A 20,000-nucleotide genomic window follows, 5' to 3' on the forward strand; every position below is an offset into this window, starting at 1 on the left:
GACAACGTTGAGAAAAGGCTCTTTCTGTCTGGCTGTGAGGGTGATTAGTTTAGTTGTCTGCTTGGTTTGTTCCCATAAAGCTAAGCAGTTAGATTTTATTTTTATTTTTTTGCTTTATATACCAACCTTTCTGGTTCTTCGTTTTTCCTACGTATCAAAATTTATAGTTTTTCTATCGGATCTCCTATTGTCAGACGTATATAACAGTCATATTATTATTATTATTATTGTTTTGTTTTGTCAAGCAAACCATGGAGGTACAGCATAAATGTTTATATATATATTATATATATATATATATATATATATATATATATATATATATATATGTGTGTGGTGTGTGTGTGTATTACTGTAATTCTGTTTATTATTATTATTTCTCCTAGGGAAAGTCTGTAGTACCATGTTCCAAAACCTCTTATCTCTCTCTCTCGTCAGTAATTGTGTAAAATGATTTGACCAACGCCTCTCCTCCTCCTCCTCCTCCTCCTACCCCCATGAATCATTAGATCCTCTCCTAATTCATTATAGGTCCTTTCCATTTCGATTGTATATAAGAGTACTTGAAGTTGCCCCAGAGCAAAATGGTTGAGAGAGAGAGAGAGAGAGAGGAATGAAAGATATAGGAGGAAGCCATTCTGTAAAAGCGAATTATGAGTGATAATAAACGAATAACGAAAGATTTATTAGTTATAGAAAGAGAGAGAGAGAGAGAGAGAGAGAGTTTAACAGACGTCTTGTGTGGGTGTTTGTCTCTCGGGAAAAGTTTTACTTGTGGGGGGGTGTCACAATATAGTATTATAATGTCACTTGGCCTGTGTTTGTCCTCTCTAATCTGTTTGTGTGTGTTTAATCTGTTTATGTCTTGTCTGTCACTCATTAGGTGCATGCGGCATGCCGAAGAGTTGGTGTATGATAGGTCTAGGTTTCTATCTTCTAGAAGTTACGTAAGAGCTAGGCGTTTGTAATATAGTTTTTAACTTCCGTTTTTCTTGTAATATGTATGTTGTATTATTATTATAAATCAGCAAAAATACGTTATTATTATTATTTTTATTTAAAAAGATGCCTTAGAACAAGGCAGTTTTGTTAGAGCTGGAGATGGGGTGGGAAGTGTTTGGTAGTTAGATGGGAGAGAAATGGTTGAGGGGGGAGGAGGTGGAAAAAAAGAAAAAAAAAGAGGGTTTGGGAGGGTATTTCTCCTTAACTGGGTCTCTTCTAATGAAGAAAGTAGGAGGAGGAGGAGGAAGTGGGTGAGAGGGAATTGCTAGCCACTTTAGATTAGACCAATGTCCCAGGAAATTCCTCAGAGCTACGTTTACTTGAGCCTTATATACAAGTTCAAGCAGTTTGGACTGGAATTTGAAAAATAACTGCAAAGAAACATTGAATATAGTGCCAAAGCAGTGGAATACTGTCGTTATTGTCTCTTAATGATTGTATAATAATAATAAGCATTTCTGCTCCATAACTCTTTGAGAGAAGTTATCTGTATCGACATTCCTTTTTTGGCCCATCAGTCTAAAAGTTCCTGGCAGATCATGTGGTGTGCTTGCAAGCACGCCATTTTAGTCACTTAATCAAGCAAAAACGTATCATTCATTTAAAATATTAGTGTACTTTTGCTTTCATTGATTACTTGATCGCTGTGTATCGTCGAAAGTTGTATTTTGTTTGCAATATATTATGCTGTGTAACATGTATAGTGTGGAGAGACTAGTACTAAGTCTATTGTTTTCAAATCCAGTCAAGTGATTGAGTTCCATCGGTTTTTGTGAATAGTATATATCATTTTATACCTAAAGGAGAGAGAGAGAGAGAGAGAGAGAGAGAGAGAGAGAGAGAGAGAGAGGAGAGCAAGCGCGCGCGCTCCCAATCCATTGCCCTTTTTTTTTTCACCATCTTGTCTGGTGGCCACTGGCCAGACAAGGCATATACTTTGCCTCGCACATATCTCTCAAGCTATTTTGTTTTGACTTAATATATAGTATATCTCCTGTTTGTTGGTTTATAAGTTTATTGCATCAATTTATATATTTTAAAATGGCGTGTGTCGGTCACTCTTGCTAACTTTAATATTAGCCGCTTAAAGTAGTGGGACATTTAAGTGTCATGGCGGACGATAAGGATGTGGCATTAGACCTACTATAATATTAAATTGCACAGAGTTTTTACAATGGAAATCGACAGCAAACCCTCGTGGTTTTATATTCGTCGTTTTGGCAAACTTCTTTCCGCCGAGTTTTTAAAGAAAAATAATTTTGTAATCGAATTAACTTTATTCTTGGCTGCAGATCTTCAACCGTCTGCATAAAGCAGATTTAGGATCAGAAGATTTTATCTGCAAATAATAATATCATCCGTTGGGCAGGGAAGTTGATGTCATTACGTAACAGTTGCTACATCATACAACTTTGGATTCCAGGCATTATTCCATAAAAATGGGAATATATTCCGGTATTTTTCCCTTGATTTGAAAAGTGACTGTGATGGTTCGTGTAACGCCATGTTTGCCGATGTACGTCGTTTGAAATTCCCTATAACTGAGCTTTTGTCGTTTCATTTCATATGTTTTTGTCGTTTTATTTCCATTTTGAATTTCTTAGAATTAAATTTCTTTATAATAATATCCTCGTCCAGTCTTTGCCAACCTATTTTGCGAGTTTTTTCTTTTTTTAGGTCAGGTCGCGGTCCATACAGAGCAGGTCAGCCAGACAGCGTCCCAATTTTAAGCCTCTTCTGCGCACCTACGTCATCTGAGGGAGACTGGTGGTGAGAACCATTAAGAACGTAAGTCTGACACATTAACACGGCGCATGCGCTGATTTATAATTAATGCGCACGCGCTGTATCACCCTATGGGTCTATGTCACTCCGTATTCGTATCCACTTAGAGATAGAATATACCAGGTTATGGCCGTAGCAGAAACTGGTGAATTATACAATAATACCAAACAAGAACTAACTAAGAGGTTGGTTTATCAATGGTTTTAAGAGTCAGACCCTTTACAGCTGATTCATTTAAGATTTCCTGACAGTTGAGAAGACAAGAAGCAGCAGGACTTTCCTTACTGCATTTTAGGATTAATCTCGACGCTGAAATCCGTTGCTTTACTTGTGTGTGTTCTTTTACATAATGTTATGTAAATACTTAAGTTTAACGATAAACATGTGTCCTAACAGTCGTAAAATGGAAATTTCAGTTACAACGGAAAATTTAAAGAGTGCAGTCTAATAATCATAGACTTCTGGTAAAAAAATTCAGACCATTCCTGTGTAAATCTGTTGACCTATTCCTACTTACATATTCATGCATTGACATATTAAGTATGCATAAGGCCTACAGTAACCGTGGTTCCTTTACCCATTCTGTAGAGCATTTTACTCCCTTTTTTCGATGTATATATATCGGGAATCCGTTCCCTCTAAGTAATATTATTCATGTATTTTCGTCAGTGAAGAAACACATTCACAGCTGGGGGCCTGATCCTTTTGTTTGTGTGTATTCTGTTGTTGTTTAAGATTAAGCTGGCCTTGTGCCAGCACGGGCTCTTGCTCACAGAGCAGCCCGTAATGATGTGTGTTCGTGCGTGCGTGTGGGTCACTACCTTTCTGTCCGCACTCGTCTATGTCAACCCAGTTCGTCTCTAATAAATTACTACGGGCTGCTTTAGGAGCAAGATCCCGTGCTTACACAAAATCAGCTTAATCCCAAACAACAACAATGATAAATTATCAGTACCCAGCTACCTGTCTTACTCTCTGGTCCTCACATGGATACCGTCAACACTAACAGCAGCAGACATTCCTTCCTTCCGACCTCTCCCCAGTTAAAGTCTACAGCCCACTTCCTCGGTAGGCGCCTTGACACAATAATAGTCCGATAATCACATTTATCTTATCTATGACGAAGTTAATACGGGAATCAAAGTTGCATTTACCTGTGTTTGTCACGAGTGCCCTCAGGAACTAATCTCCATAATGTCGTAGATATCCAGTCATTGTTTACGTGACTTAAAATCTCACTATTTGAACACTTGACACCAACTCTACCAATACGAAGTGAAATACAGCACAGAAACCAAACACCTTTGGTGCCTAAGGTCAAGTAGGATGTAAATGACACCGAAATGATGACATTTTTGTTGTCAAAACCTTCAAGGTTGGCGGCAGCCATTAACACTTAATACGTCCAGCTCGTCTCAAGCAAGACAGACGAGTATAACGTCAATTCAACAGACGTAACTATGGCGGTAAACTTTGTCGGAAACTAGACTTGTGTTAATTGGTGCCAGATTTGTCTTTATGTGGTAATTAACGTCAGCTTTATATATATTATATATATATATATATATATATATATATATATATATATATATATATATATATATATATATATATATAAAGGCCAGTAAAATGAAATTGAAATACACATAAGTCTGGCCGAAGTGTACAAACAAGGACCACATACGAGTTGGGTATTTGAAAAAATTCGTTTTTTTATATAGTCAATACCTATAGCTATTAAAGAAAAAATTCTGTCTGCATTAAATTCGCAAGTCATTCGTATCCCTAATCTAAGAGTCGTTCCAGTTACAACAAAAAACCGTAGAGGAATTCTCAGTGTAATGGAAACTAACATCGTTGTCTTTACAATTTCAAATGAAGTTACTTAAGCTAAGTGTGTCTGTCCTTCGGAGAAAGTAGTCATTCATCTGGTATGGAGGCTAAATCTATTTAAAAGTAAAACTAACTAATAACCAGATTAAGACAAATAAGTATCTAATATCGTAGTGTTAAAAAATGCAACAGGCTTTCAAAATGAGTTAAAAATCATTACTAATACTTAACATTTTCGAATCCTAGTTTTAAAACAGTATACTGAATTTACCATCTGTTACTTTGTTATTTTCACATAAGCAAAGCAGCAGCAGCAGCAGCGATCAAGAGGAACAAGGTTGGAACAGTTTCAACCATAAGTAATTGAAAAGCTTCGATGGGGTCAGGGGGGAAATTGTGCAAGATATTACATCTCCTGTCTAGCTGATAATGAATAAATATCTTGTATGTTTATGGTATTTGAAGCTTGAGGAAAAATGACTTAATCCATGCAAATGAATCTAACTCCTCTTTCAATTTGTCATAATTGCAGAAATGCATCAAATTCTGATACATTTAAGGATCCTGAAAGTAACACTAGTACGTATAATTATTCTGAACGGTAAAACACTAATGTGATCAAAGATAAAGAATAAAAATCACTTTTGGAATCCAAGACCATAGAGTGGCTATTCTCGCCTTTCAAGAATATTATTTCGTTTTAAAAACGTGAAATGTACCACCATAGCTATTCAGCATCTAATAACATATTACGATATATATTTACCTCGATTCAGCTTCGATGTACTGACCAAAATTAAGCCGAACTTGTTCAAGCACTTTGATATACTATGCGAGAAGTTATTTAATGAATCAGTTTATATTCGATGGCTTCTTCTCTCACCAAGGACACCTTCAGTGCGTCAAAATCTGAAACACTGCTTTGAGACAATATATTGTCTTTATAAGTTTCATTATTTTTGCATATTTATAATATATATAATATATATAATATATTATATATATATATATTATATATATATTAATATTTTTTATATATTATATATATAATAATTATATATATAGCAAAATCAATGAAAATGAAACTTATAAAAGACAAATATATTGTCGCAAAGCAGTGTTTTCAGATTTTGACGCACTGAAGGTGTCCTTGGGTTTTTAGAGAGAGAGAGAGAGAGAGAGAAGAGAGAGAGAGAGAGAGAGAGAGAGAGGAGAGAGAGAGAGAGAGAGAGAGATGCAAAAGCCAACTAAATTGATCCTAACCTAATCCCGGTCTGAATCGAGAGAATCCCGGATTTTTTCTTCAAATCCCAGACTAATGAAATAACAGGTGGGCGTGGCCGAGACTTGGAGCCGTCAAACTTGCAAACAGCTGAATTAAGATTGATTGGAAAGCTTTCCTTTCTATTCTGATAAAAGACACGGAGCTGTAACGAATGCAAAAGGGGTGCCTTCAACATGCGCTCACACGCCTTTGCATACGTGTGCAAATGACTCACACCTATCACTATTACTACAAACACAACTTAATCAGTTAAAAACTGCCCCGAACCTGAATCAAGAGTTATACCTTTAAATAATTTAAGGATTATAAGCAGTCTCACCAATAGCTATCTTCTGCCACTCAGTAGGCGGGCAATTCACCTGTGATCACAGTTGTTCCCCTAATTCAAAGTCTGTTACAGATTCGTGACACTCATTCAGGAGGTACTCGGAGTCATTGTTACGTGAATTATAGAGAGACTGATGAAGTAAGTGACGAATTCACGAAGGCTGTTGATTACCAATGTCACCCAGATAGAGAAACTGAAAGTAAACCCAAAATTTTCGAGTTTTTTAGACATCAAAGGCGACATCTCAGTTTTCCGTATAGTCAATTCGATTCCAGCTATGCGATTTCCCTCACTTGAAGTTTAGCTTATTGATAATGGGAGCGTAAATATTGCCTGATCTACTACTGCTTCTTTTAACGACCGGTTCCCTTCTTTTATATAAACAGCTTCAAGCGAAAACTGTAATGAAACAGATTCCTGAAAGCGCCCTGTATAGATCTATTGTTAAATATATTTACCCGCATGTGGATTTGTTTCTCTATCCATAATCATTTTTAACAAGCTTGGAATTTAGAGCTTAATAAATCGAGCTGGCTGGATCCTCCTTGCCCCATTGCCCGAGATCGTCAAAGGCTTTCAGAGGTGGTCGGTCTGTGTTGTTTTAATTAAAAAAAAAAAGGAGTCCAGTTATCCACATCAGGTGTCACGTGGTACCACCTTCAGCACCTCACTACACTTACGATGAACGTTCTGCTATGGACCCCCACCACAAATACGTTGTTCAAGTACCTCAGAATTTTGCAAAGTCATTATTTAAAAACGTATACAAGTCAATTTTGAAGAATGACACTGTGGCCTTCCAGCTCGAAGGACTTTCCAGTCTGCAAACTATTTTTGAAAACTGCAAAATTCCAGATTCTGTGACGTCAACACTTCCTTCCTTCGATGGACATTTCCACGCTAGCCAATGGTTCACGAAGCATACAAAAACCTTACAGCACCAACAATATCCCCTAAGAATGTTGGAAAAACTAACCTGAAATGCCGCCTTCTTTATTAAAGTCCTTTCCTTTATCTCGTGAGCATTTGTGTGCAAAAACGTCCACTGACCACTCCTGTTCGTGTTTAGAACTACACTGAGCTTACCAAGTTACCAAAGGAAGGACAGGAGGAATTCCTTTGACCAATCAGAAGCCTACACCATAACCAATGTTTCTAACGCCTCCTTTCATTGGCTGAAATCTTTGGGTTTTGGCAAAGTCTGTTCGTAAACGACTTCCCATTCGCTGGTGAGACGTAAGCTTATTTTCAGGAATTTCTATAAAGATTATTTTCACTTCCTGTATTAAGTAAAATAAATGTTATGAACAGTCAAATGACTGGATACAGAAAAGATATAAATAAAATGAATGGGAATGCTCTTCAAAATTCTATATAATAGTGATTAAGATATGTAAATATTCAGCTTTTTAATCATAAAATTAAAATGAATCAGAAAATCTTTATTTATTTCAGAAGATCCACCAAAGAGACTGTGTCTGCTGGGGGTCTGATGGGGGTGGGTATGCCTAGGGACTTCACCCGTGGGGCTTTATAAACTGTACATCATACTATATATATGAAATTAACAGAAATACGCAAACTGTAGGGTGAAAAGTTAGGATAAGTCAATTAGCCTGAACAGGCTAATGTGACGAACGTCTGTCGTTTTTTAGCACCAGATTTAATAAATTTTTATTTAATTTATTTTTTTCATTTATGTCAATTAACCAATTTTGCTAATGACTGATCTTCACTTTCTGTATTTCCCTTTTTATTACCTTCTGTTACTTCTTTCGATCGAACTCCTCAATATTCTTTGAGAGCTTGAACTTTAAATCTGTGGTTCCTGTTGTTACTCACAACTTCGGGACAAATTCGTGCCTATGGAACATACGAGAGAGAGAGAGAGAGAGAGAGAGAGAGAGAGAGAGAGAGAGAGAGAGAGAGAGAGAGAGAGAGGATATCTTTTCTCAGTTCCCAAATATCCTAAAATACCATTTCCTATGAAGACAATTTTTCTACCTCCATAGAAGATATAGAAAAGTTTAATGGTGAACTATATTAATCTTTTATGCCTCGCGCCGAAATATAAATAAAATAAAATCACGCCGAAGATAAAGGTATTTATGATGAAAAGCGTTACTAGTAATATAATGATTTCTGCTTGTTGTTAATACTAAATAAAGGGCACTACGTGCTAGTAATACCAAATACAAAATATCGTTTTATAAAGTAATGCTTTCTCAAGATTATGTACGTTCGCTAAATACATTATGGAGTGCTGTGAGAATCCTTGGATGACGTTTGGTTGTTTGAAGACGAAACTATCATATCTTGTTTTAGCAAGACCACGTATGAATCCTGCATCGATATATATGATTATTAAAGAAGTTCTGTGTATCTAAAACTTGATAAGGGCACTTTTGAAGAACGTGAACAGTTTTCAACAAGGGGACAAGGTTCTTCGTTCTGGAAGCATACGATGGCTCCTCCTTCTTGTCCGGAGAGGAGGCAGGATTACCAAAATTCATGGAGGCTTTAACATGTAATTAAGGGCAAAGGACGAACTAATTTTAAAGGAATGAATGCATTAGAGACAAATAGATTCCCATAAGGAATACAAGTGTCATTTCGATCCAAAAATTAGCAAATGACGTAGAGAAGGCTGAAATTTTCTCTAGTTTCTTACTCTAAGTTTCAAAATTTGGGATTTGCAGTGAACGTTGCTAATCCTTTAAAATCTAATAGAAAGTCCTTTTGGAGATACTACATTCAATAGGAATAATTGTATCTGGGTCAATTACCACAAGAAGGAATTCCAATTTCTCTCAAAAATGGAAAAGAGATCTTTGTTAATTAACAGTCCCAGGCAATCCACGTCCCTTCTAGTCTTCATGAAAAAGGATCATTTGCATCAACCTCAGTAATAGCATTAGCACACTAAGTTCTAGGAGGAAGTATATATACCATTACATGGCTCTCCACAAATTCAAACACTTAACATACACAGCTACGTTCATGAAGACCAACTAGACCAGTGACAAGCTAGTGATTAAACAATTGTTAGAACAATGAAACATAAGGCTGAAAATTTAATATAGTAAATTAAGATATCTATTTTCACTAGCTCTGAAGACCTGTCCACACGACCGGGACTGATCGGCGGACCTCCCCTCTAACGGGCAAACCGTCAAATTGCATTATGGGTGTAGCAAAATCACCATGGTGGTGCCCAATGGCTTGAGCTTCGACCCTGGCAGATGAACGTTAACCATATACATTTCTTTTACTGAGCCATTCTTTGCACCACATTCTCTTCTTTTTCATTACACACAAAGCAATTATAGTGCTACACAATATCTTCTTTGCGGTAGGCACCATGTTTATCGTACCGCACTGAACACACACTACTGGCATCGTCGGGCACGCCCACATCTCCATCGCCTCACCCGTGTGGACAACATTCACGGGTAAGCCCGCCAGAATTTGCCCGTCAACCCCGGAGCATGCCGATCAGGCCCGCTCGTGTGGACAGGCCTTTATATTTACTATTATCTTTCATACATTACCGTAGTTTTCAACTAAAAGTGAAAAAGGGTTGCCTTTGTCACCCGTAAGGAAAGGTACTATGAACTAGCACTCTGCCTAGCTTCAAATTTTAACTGTTAATAAGCCTAACAGTAGTTCTTAAAATACTTCCGAGATACACTTCAGGTCTCATCTAGATCTCCATCAGTTTCTGCATAGGTTTAGATTTTTTGGTTTACTGCCTTTGAGAGACCCTAGATTTCATTTAATACATACCCTCTGGAACTATTTAGAATATTGATACTTAAACTAGGCAAATCTTAATTCTCTCTCAACTCACGTTTAATGATACTAGTTTTAGATATTTTTCACACAATAAAACTGAACACAAATTTTATTAAATCTTCAGGTAATGAAATAAGTGCCCTTAAAATAACACTCGTTTAACACTACTAAACGGCTGGTTAGAAAGTATTTAGTTATCAATTTATAAAAATCTTTACATAGAAAATAACAAATACAATAGTGAATAAACGATGATTTGACAATCTTGCGTCAAATGTGACAAATCTTCAGTCAGAACCAGAAAATAGTGCATAGTTGCATACTCTCCAAGCTTGAATTTTACAATGGAGAATATTTTAAGTTTAAAACATTTTGCACGCCAGATTTCTTGACAAATACTGTGGTTTTTCAAATACATGAATTTAAAAACCTTAGTAAATAAGATATCCACTAGTAGGATGCTAACAAATACAAAATCTATGAGAACCAAGACACTCAAATGTATTTGTAAAAGACTTTGTAAAAGACACTTAAAATACTACACTTAAACGATGCTAAGCAATACGAATAATACTGGTTTATTGTAAGAAAGTTTATAAAGAAAAAATATTGGTACAGCAATTTATAACTAAAGTTGCAGCATTCAGTGTAAGTACGCATCTAAAATTTCCAAATGTTACATTAGAATATCATCCTCTCAAGGACAGTATATAGAGCTACCTATAGTATAGTGAAAGTCCAGAGAAACTTATTGGAAGTATATCAGTTGCAAGATACCAACCAAATCTCCGTCAGCACGAGGCACACGAGCCTTTATAAGTTCTCATAAATTCCAAGTAGTAGAAATTCTGAAGAATGATCCTTCATGGCATCAAGCCTCTTCAGTACTGCAGCGTTCAGAACAGAGCCTTCACATCGAATTACACTTCCTGAAAAGTAATATTTTCATTTAGTCTTACATCTTAAATTCTTTTATGTATATTTGGTCTAAAACTTTGTATTCGGGAAAAGCCAGCGAAATATTACATTAGGTCTAAAACTTAGCTTTCAGAAAAAAGTTCAGAATAAAAAAGCAGCTTTCAGAAAAAAAGTTCAGAATATAAAAGCGGTCAGTAGGTCTAAAACTAACTTTCATAAAAAAACAGAATTAGACATTCAGTAACTTATAACACTAAACATTCAAGGCTTCCCATAATTAGTCAAATTCTAAATTGATCTGGTAAAACTTATTGGTCAGTAAAAGAAACCGCAATGTCAGTCACTTTTCAACTTTCAATTGAAACTAACAGCTTATATTATTCAAGTAAGTGTTTCTTTAACACTACCTTTAACACAACCTAGTCCCTTCTTAAAACAAGAAGCATTTGGAAATAAAGTTAAAATTTTTAAAGTGCAGTAATGTTAACATACCTACGCTTACATGGCATAATGAACTTTAATATAAAATATAGAAACTTTTACCCACAATTTATTAATGACTAGTAAAGTTCTTACCTTTTATAGAAGCAGGTCCCTAAAACTGTCAAAGCTCCAATTTAGAAAAGTTTCCAGAACTGACCACGAGAGTGAACCTGAAAAAAATAAAGGAATTTTTACTCCTTAAGGAGAGCGAGGCTGACTTACCTATTAATTTAAAACCACTGCTTAAAACCAGTAATTAGAACCAAGCACCATCAAGTTTAGAAACATTAAAAAACTACTAAAAACTACTCATTCATATATAACAAAACTTATTTAAATTCAATATACGAGTCTGAAGACTCCTATATTAAAAACTATAGTCTTCTTAAAACTAATTAAAGAATCAAAGTATTAAATACCTAGTTATACAATATTAAATCAATATAAATGTTATTTACGCCCGAATAGAGCATTTAATATAAAAAAATCTTTCACTACCATTATACATAGAAAGACAATACGTGTCTTTAGTATATACTCTGTATAAAATCCATGAACTATAAACTCAAAATCAAAGCTTAATATGAATCAATAGAAGTTTCAGAAATTTCTTAACATCTGTAAAAATAAACAGTTCTTATAACTGCAACAAAGTAAATACCATAATATCGTTCAAATAGTTTTCACGAAGTTAAATATTACTTTAAATCGACTTAAATACTATGCTTTTGAACACCTCACTTTAGCTTTCAATTTATTTTTAATGACCACATCCATCATTACATGAAACCATCACAGTTAAAATGGTAAAAAGTAAAACTACAAAAAAAAAAGATACCTTCACCTGACTTTATACCCTTGACACTAAAAACTTTTTAATTGATAATTTAAAAAGAGCTGCTTTAATCTGAATGTTAATGTACATAGGGCAAAAAAAATAAAAAAAATAAAAACTACGTAAAAGAAATAGGTAATCTTAATAAGAGCTCCGTTTCTTGTCTGCAGAAAAAAATATAAATTTCCAATGCATATGTAGTTGATTATGCTAAAATTTAGCATTTATGTTGGCGGCATTATGATTATACCACCTTTACTCATCTCACAATCCTGGGGGACCACTTTGGAGAACCGGGAATTTGGGAGGGAGGCCTGGAATTTCGTAATTCCAATGTAGACACACATCAGGGTACATATTTGCAAAACATTGACCCTCTACATATAAAATCGCGGCTAACAGAGGCTAGCAGGTGACAGAACGGCGCTGCACGCCTAATCCGCTTTTAATAATTCTTGGCAAGCACGTATGGAAGAGAGTGAATATCCGTGAACTGCCGATTTTCTTATTAATGTGTGCTGTAAGTATGAACGTGGCGGAACGCGCTTCACACCTTATCCGCATATTTAAATATTCTTGACAAGCTCGTTTGTTCTAGCAGGTGGTATTGTTTCGCTGCGCGCGCTAACCTCAGGGCTCAATTGACAGCATATTTCGCTCGCTAATCAAAACGTACAAGGAACAACTTACCTTAGTGTGGAGGATACAAAAGCATGTAGCCTAAGTAAGGGGACTTGTATCTGTAGTTTAAAATAAGACACTTCTAAATAACCTACAAAATGTTTATTGCGTCGCCCGTATTTTATCACAGCGAAAGACTTTTTTGTTGTTATCAAGACGACACTGATGGACATGTCGGGCAAATTTGTCCTTTTAATTAGCCCGTGATTTTGGGCAAAAGTGACCAATCTTTCAATACTCCCATAATAGCGTGAAGTTGGCCCTGGCAATTCACTCATGATACCGATTACTGGCTCAACTAACACTTAATTAGTTAGAAGAAGAAGAAGAAGCCTTGTTTGTTTACAAACGCCCTTTGGAAGGCTCCTCATTATTTCTGGTTTTTAGGCCGTATTTTGAGGTCTTTCTCGTGATTTTGGACTACAACTTGTGAGTAAGATGGCAGTGAACTAGATAGTGCTTCAAGTTAACCTGTTTGTTGCATAGACTTTATTTAGAATTTTGTTGACTCAGACCCTCTAGGCGTTCTCAGGCCCGGGGTTTCGGGTCGCCTCAGGCGACGTGACGTCATCATAGAAAACGGACTGTTCTCTTCCTGATGGCGATGGCAAACTACACCCCTATACCTATGAAACTTAAACCAAAGACGTCTATCGGTTTAAAGTTTTCCTGTTCCCTAATTACGACTCCGCATGTGATGTCATTTTCAATAAGTTGAAAATAAATGAAAAAGACATACGAGGATTTCAGAATATACCAAATAACAGAGTTGCTGTGAAATTTCTTGAGGCCAATGTTTTTGACGTCTTTATACGAGAGTATGAAGACAATTAATTTTGGTGATGGGGAAAAGGCCCTAGTAATTAATTTGAGCAGTGTATATACTTATGTATCAGTACGTTATGCACCCTTTGATTTGGAAGACTCCCTTTTCTTAAACTTAGTGTCCTCAGCCAGTATGGAAAAGTCCTCCATCTAAGACATAACACTTTTTCTCATGGGAGGGGCGAGTGTCTGCTAAATGGAACACGCACTGTGAAAATGGAAATAAAGAAAAACATCCCATCCTCCATAAATATCTGTGGTTATAATGTTGTTTTTCTGTACAATGGACAAAAAAAGACGTGTTACAAATGCGGAAGAGACTCTCACATGGCAGTTAATTGTAACATGGATAGTGAACCGAAGTTAAATATTTTCAATTTGAATGACTTTCCAGCAATGCCTGGTAAGGATTCTGGTAAGGGTGATGTTCCTGACGGAAATGGAACTAATGATATTTCAGCATGCGAAAAAAATAATGAAGGAAATGCGGAGCCACCATCTGATGAAAATAATACTGGCAATGACAAAGCGAAATCTAGCATCCTTGATAAAGACCAGATGGGTAAAGTATGCGAAGTATTAGAACAACTTGTAACTTTTCCTTTATCCGAAAGTGTTGATGATGTTATTGGAGAGCCAACTGAAATAGAAGATAAATCACAAGACTTGGATTGTAATGTTTCAACTAATAATGATGATTGATATAAAGGATACTGACAGTGACAGTGATATCTTTGCAATAAAAAGTGCACCCGAAGGTGCTTCTCAAGTAATGGAAATAACTGATGATGAAGGACCTCGCTCACAAGACGAACCTCGTGTTCCTTACACTATTGGGAGTCTCTCTCCCGTTGATGATGATAAAAATGAAGAACTGGACAGTCTTGAAGAAATTGTAGCGGCTTCAGTGTATAGGAATGATGAATCTGTGGATGATATGCCAGAAGAATGTGATATGGACTCAGAGGTAAATAAAGAAAGTGATATTGAAGATGATTTGGAAAATGATAAAGGTTCAAACATGATGTCAGAAAGTCAGTGGAATTTAGACCTAGAAACTGTAGGTAAATTAAGGTTCACTAAAGGAAAATCCACCAAAGAAAAAAGGAGGGAAGCAAAAATGAATGGGAAAGGTAGGTTGTCAAAGAAAAAGAAAATTTAATTGTTTAATTTTCGGTGATATAATGGCTCTTTCTGTTGCCACTTTAAATATTAATGGCTTAAATGAGGTAAATAAGCAAATTAAGGTTGTGTCTCTTATCATGTACTATAAAATTGATATCCTGTTAATTCAAGAGCATAATGTTGAAGATTTTTCAGTTTTGAGTTATCTCGCTCATTTTACAAGTATAGTGTTTAATCCATCAATCAATTTAAAAGGAGGTACAATGATATGTATAAATAATAAAACAAGTATAAAACTTTTAACTAAGGAAATGGACATTAATGGAAGAATTGTGGGTGTAAGGATATGTTACAATAAATGTATACCTGTCCTAAATGTGTATGCTCCGTCTGGTACAAGTAAATCTGCAGAAAGGGAAGACTTCTTTAGAAATGAAATTTTGTACTACCTGAGACATAATAATGATTATCTAATCTTTGGGGTGACTTCAACTGTATAACAAGCACAAGAGATTGCAGTAATAATAAAACAAAGCCTTGTTGTCTAAGTCTATGAGTACTCTTGTGAAAAACCTTGCCTTGAAAGACAATTACAAATTCTCAAACAGAATACCAGAGTACACTTATATACGTGAAAACTATGGATCAAGGATAGATAGGATGTATACTGTCAAGTTATTTGATAATATAATATCTGCTGACACTGTTCCAATAAGTTTTTCAGACCACACTATGGTTGTTTTGAGGCTAAAAATTAACACGCATGGAATTTGCATAGGGTATTGGAAGTTAAATGTGAAAGTTTTAGATTCTGATGAAACTGATGGAAATTTTATGCATGTATGGCAGTGTATAAAGCAGAAAAAAAGGTACATTTGATAACATTACTAGTTGAATATGGTGGGACTGGGAAAAATTACAGTAAGTAAAACATTTCTTTGTCAAATTATGTAAAAAGATATCACAAGAAAAGTATGGCTTGCTGAACTTGCTACAAACAAGATTACGGCATCTTTATGACATAAACTACAAAACTAATGTAAATTATGACAATATTAAGCTTCTCAAAAATAGGATTTGTGACATCCAGAATGAAATTTTAGAGGGTATAAAGATAAGAGCCAAACTAAATGATCTTACAATGGGTGAAAAAATGTCTGCACATCTACTTGGTGCTGAAAAAAAGAAAAATCATACTAGCATTACCAGCATAAAACAACCAGATGGTTCCATTATAGAAAGTACAGAGGGAATGTCTGCTTTTATTCAAGAGCATTTTGAAAGATTATTTAGTATGGTCTCAGGTCAGGAAAAAAGTCAAGACTATTTTCTTAGCTTCTGTAATTCTAGTTTGGACCAAGAAGATGTACATTTGTTGAGCAGAGATTTAGAGGAAGCTGAGGTTTTCGATGCTGTCAAGAGTATGTGTAAAGGTAAATCACCAGGATATGACGGGCTTCCTATAGAATTCTACAAAAAGTTTTGGTGTATAATAAAATCTGATATAATGGAGGTGTTCAAAATTCATTGCAACTATGAAATGCATGTCAGATAGTCAATCCTTAGGTATAATAAAATTATTAGCTAAAACAGGAGATTTATCCGTGGTGGAAAACTGGAGACCTATAACCCTACTGAATGTTGACTATAAAATCTTTGCTAAAGTTTTAGCAAACAGATTGAGATGTGTTACTGAGAAGATTATCTCCCCGGAACAATATTGTGCAGTGAAAGGAAGGTCAATTGTGAATTGTAATACGATGGAGATGCAATTTTTCATGCAAAACAAAACTGTCTAGATTTGGCAATCTTAAGCTTAGATTGGTCTAAAGCCTTTGATAGGGTAAATATGGATTTTGTTTTTGAAATAATGAAGAAATTTGGTTTACCAGAGGAATTTGTGGACCTAGTTCGAGTTTTGTATAAGGATTGTAAAAGTCATATTTTTGTAAATGGGTTTATTGGTTCCCCCTTTTGTATTAAAAGATCTGTAAGACAGGGCTGCCCGATGTCAATGCTGTTATATTGTATTTTTTCAAGAATTTCCTTTATATAGGGCAATGAAGAGTAACAACAAGATAATAGGGCCAAGCCTACCTAACAGTGTAAATATATGTCTGCAGGGTTATGCAGATGATTTATCTATGATTTTGTCAACTGATGATTCAGTTAGAGAGTGCTATGAAGAAATACAATTGTTTGAAATTGCGACAGGTGCACAGCTAAACAAGGACAAAACTAGTATAATTGGGTTTGGTAAATGGGAGAACCGAAACACCTGGCCTCTCAGTTGGTTAAAAACTGTTGAAAGTATAAAAATTCTTGGTATAGTTTATTATAATGATTTTGAGATGACGTGTGAAGAGAATTGGTCTTGCATTGCTAAAAATATTGAAATATCAGTAGCTATGCTTAGTCCAAGACAACTGTCTATTTTCCAGAAGGCTATTATTATTAATTCTCTAGTTTTGTCCAAAGTTTGGTATATTTCTCACACCTTGCCTCCATCAAAAAAAGTACATTGCTCAAATAAATATGCATATTTTCCGGTATGTCTGGAGGGGTACTTACCATCCTGTAAGCAGAGAGACTCTGTTTGTCTAAAGAAAAAGGTGGATTGGGAATAATAAATGTTTTTTTTTAAATCATTAGCGATTCAGTTCGACAGCTCTGAGTGATATTAAAAAGGATATAGGTTTGAGCATTTCTATTGCAAGATGAGAATAAGCTTCTTGTTAGATTTGAAGGAAATTAATGAGATTTCATTTTTATCAACATCATTTTATTCAGTAGCAATTGATGTCATCAGGAAAGTTTCTCGGCATGAAAAATTCCCAAACTTGAATAGTAAAACGCTGCTATAAATTTATAAGGCCAGAAAATGCACCAAAAATTTAAGAGTTATCCACTTTTGGACTGGAAAATGGTATGGGAGAGCATAAACAAACCTTTCATTGGTATCATGGAAAGGGAGTTTGCCTTTAAATATGCACATGGAACCTTGGCGACCAACAACCGGCTAAAAATGTTAAATATCAAAAACAGTGATAGATGTGATCATTGTGAAGATGTTTGAATACACCTGCATATTTTTTTACTTTTGTAGTCACATAAAAACATCATTGGAGTATTTCAAAAGTGTGCTATTCAATACTTGTAAAATAAATAGAGATAATTTTTTGGAAAACATTAATGTTTAGTTTTCAATTATAGGACTAAAAAGGATCTTAATAGTCCACTGTATTAATTGTAGGGTATTTATATGCTGTTTGGGTTTGGGTTAGTAAAAACAAACATTACACAAAAGAGGAAACATTGATGCTTTATTAACAAGCATTTTTGTATGAATAGGTGGCTATTAAAGAACAATTACAAGAAAGATAAAAAAATATTCAACAATAGAGTCATTAATTACTGTTTTTAAATAGCCAGCATTAATTTTGTAAGTAATATCACAATTAATATCTAGTGTTAAGAAAAAAAAGTTTTAAAGTCTAGTTAATAATAAAAAATAAAATCCAGTAATTTGTAAATATTGTAGGTGTACATTTTGTAATATTTTGTAATACCTTACTTATGTAAATGACATGTAATATTTTTCTAATAAAAGTTTTAAAAAAATTAGGGGAAAATAGGTATATTTGCCTCCAAAAACAGGACTCGGTAACACTAAATACCTTGTCATTGGTTAAAATGACTGTACTTGCTTCCCTGTCAGAGAAAAATGAAACGTGCTTATATACGAATGCAAATTGTCTAATGATGTCACTTTTTGGGCGGAGTTTTTTTCGTTATATCATTCGGAAGGTGCGGTTTCCCAATGACAATTTGAGACTGCACAGCACACAAACGAACGGACAGGAACTCAGTAAAATAGGTGATACGACAGAGACAACAACGCAAAGGACTTTGTTTTTTTTCTGTAGGTTCAAATATTCAAGTTGTTTTTTTTTTTTTTTTTTAGACCGACAGGACTTTCCGCCACTAACTTCCTTCTTCCTTAGAACATACTTAGTATCTTCTTTGTTGTTGCTGTTGTATTAAGCCAACACTTCTTGTTGGCACGGGCCTTTCCCTTGTTCGGCCCGTAGGGTATCTTTCAATGTATGAACACATTTTTACTCAAAATCGGCCGGAGCGCTCATTAAGATTTACCGCTATACGCAATGTTAGCTTTGAAATAACGCAAATACCCTTTCCGGAAATGCGAATGTCTCCCATAACCATACCCATATCCTGGAACTCAAAATAGTATCTCCTGAATCCTCGACACAAATCTTTCGTTTCTCAACGACTCCTGCCTCTAATTACCGTAATTATCCTTTACTAATAAACTCATCTGGAATCAAATTAGGGTCCGGTTACGGTCTCTCGTCTTCTCGGACAAACAGAACGAAGATAAATAAGACAGGAATAAATATCGAACAGCTGCCATTATTCACCGGCTCCTTTTCCTTTCGACGGTCATTTGTAAACAAGTTGGAGGATCAACAAGTTGCCGCTAGAGAAGTTTCATTTTTATTTTATTTAAAATTCGAGCGTATATTTATTTGAGCGCGCATGTGAGAGTGCAATACATTTAACTTCGTGTGCTTTTATACGTTTGCGCAAGGAAAATTTTAAACACAAGGGCGTTCTAATGTTTTATAAGATGACTGCTGGCAACTTCCCATGTTATTCGACAATCGGTTCTTTAAGTCGAGAAGAAACTCCATTAAAAATATTCATCCTTCAATGCGTCTTTGTTTACGATAAATAAAAGCGTAATTAGATTAATATTTAACCATCTGGGATAACTAAAAGCAATATATATCGTCTCCCATCATAACTAAGACCATAGAGAGAGAGAGAGAGAGAGTACTAAAAAAACAATATATTTATAGCAACCTTTGATGATGAACTGCTTTACTAACACCTAAAGCATTATCCACAAGGAATACTGCAAGTGAGACCAAAACTGCAGGCGGCCATTCAGAATGCCACGGAGGAAATTAAAAAAAAAAAGAGAACTGCCAAGATCGAAAGATCTCGTTTTTCATTGTCTTCCGTGGCATTACCTGTTTATATACATATAGCATCGACTTTTATATATTTCGCGATCAAGT

At 35.3% G+C, this 20,000-nt stretch overlaps 2 long non-coding RNA genes across 2 annotated transcripts in view; one reads left to right on the forward strand and one right to left on the reverse strand.

The window, feature by feature from the left end:
* The window catches only part of LOC135199307 (uncharacterized), a 761,114-nt gene that overhangs the window by 458,617 nt on the left and 282,497 nt on the right, over nt 1–20,000 (forward strand). The gene's annotated exons all lie outside the window — the stretch shown is intronic.
* On the reverse strand, nt 9,429–13,187 carry LOC135199186 (uncharacterized). The gene is made up of 3 exons (XR_010310961.1): nt 12,955–13,187; nt 11,523–11,599; nt 9,429–10,957 (listed from the first exon to the last, which is right to left on the reverse strand). It is a non-coding gene; the product is annotated as an uncharacterized LOC135199186 (long non-coding RNA).

Source organism: Macrobrachium nipponense, chromosome 25 (genome assembly GCF_015104395.2).
Source record: "Macrobrachium nipponense isolate FS-2020 chromosome 25, ASM1510439v2, whole genome shotgun sequence".
Lineage (NCBI taxonomy): Eukaryota > Metazoa > Arthropoda > Malacostraca > Decapoda > Palaemonidae > Macrobrachium > Macrobrachium nipponense.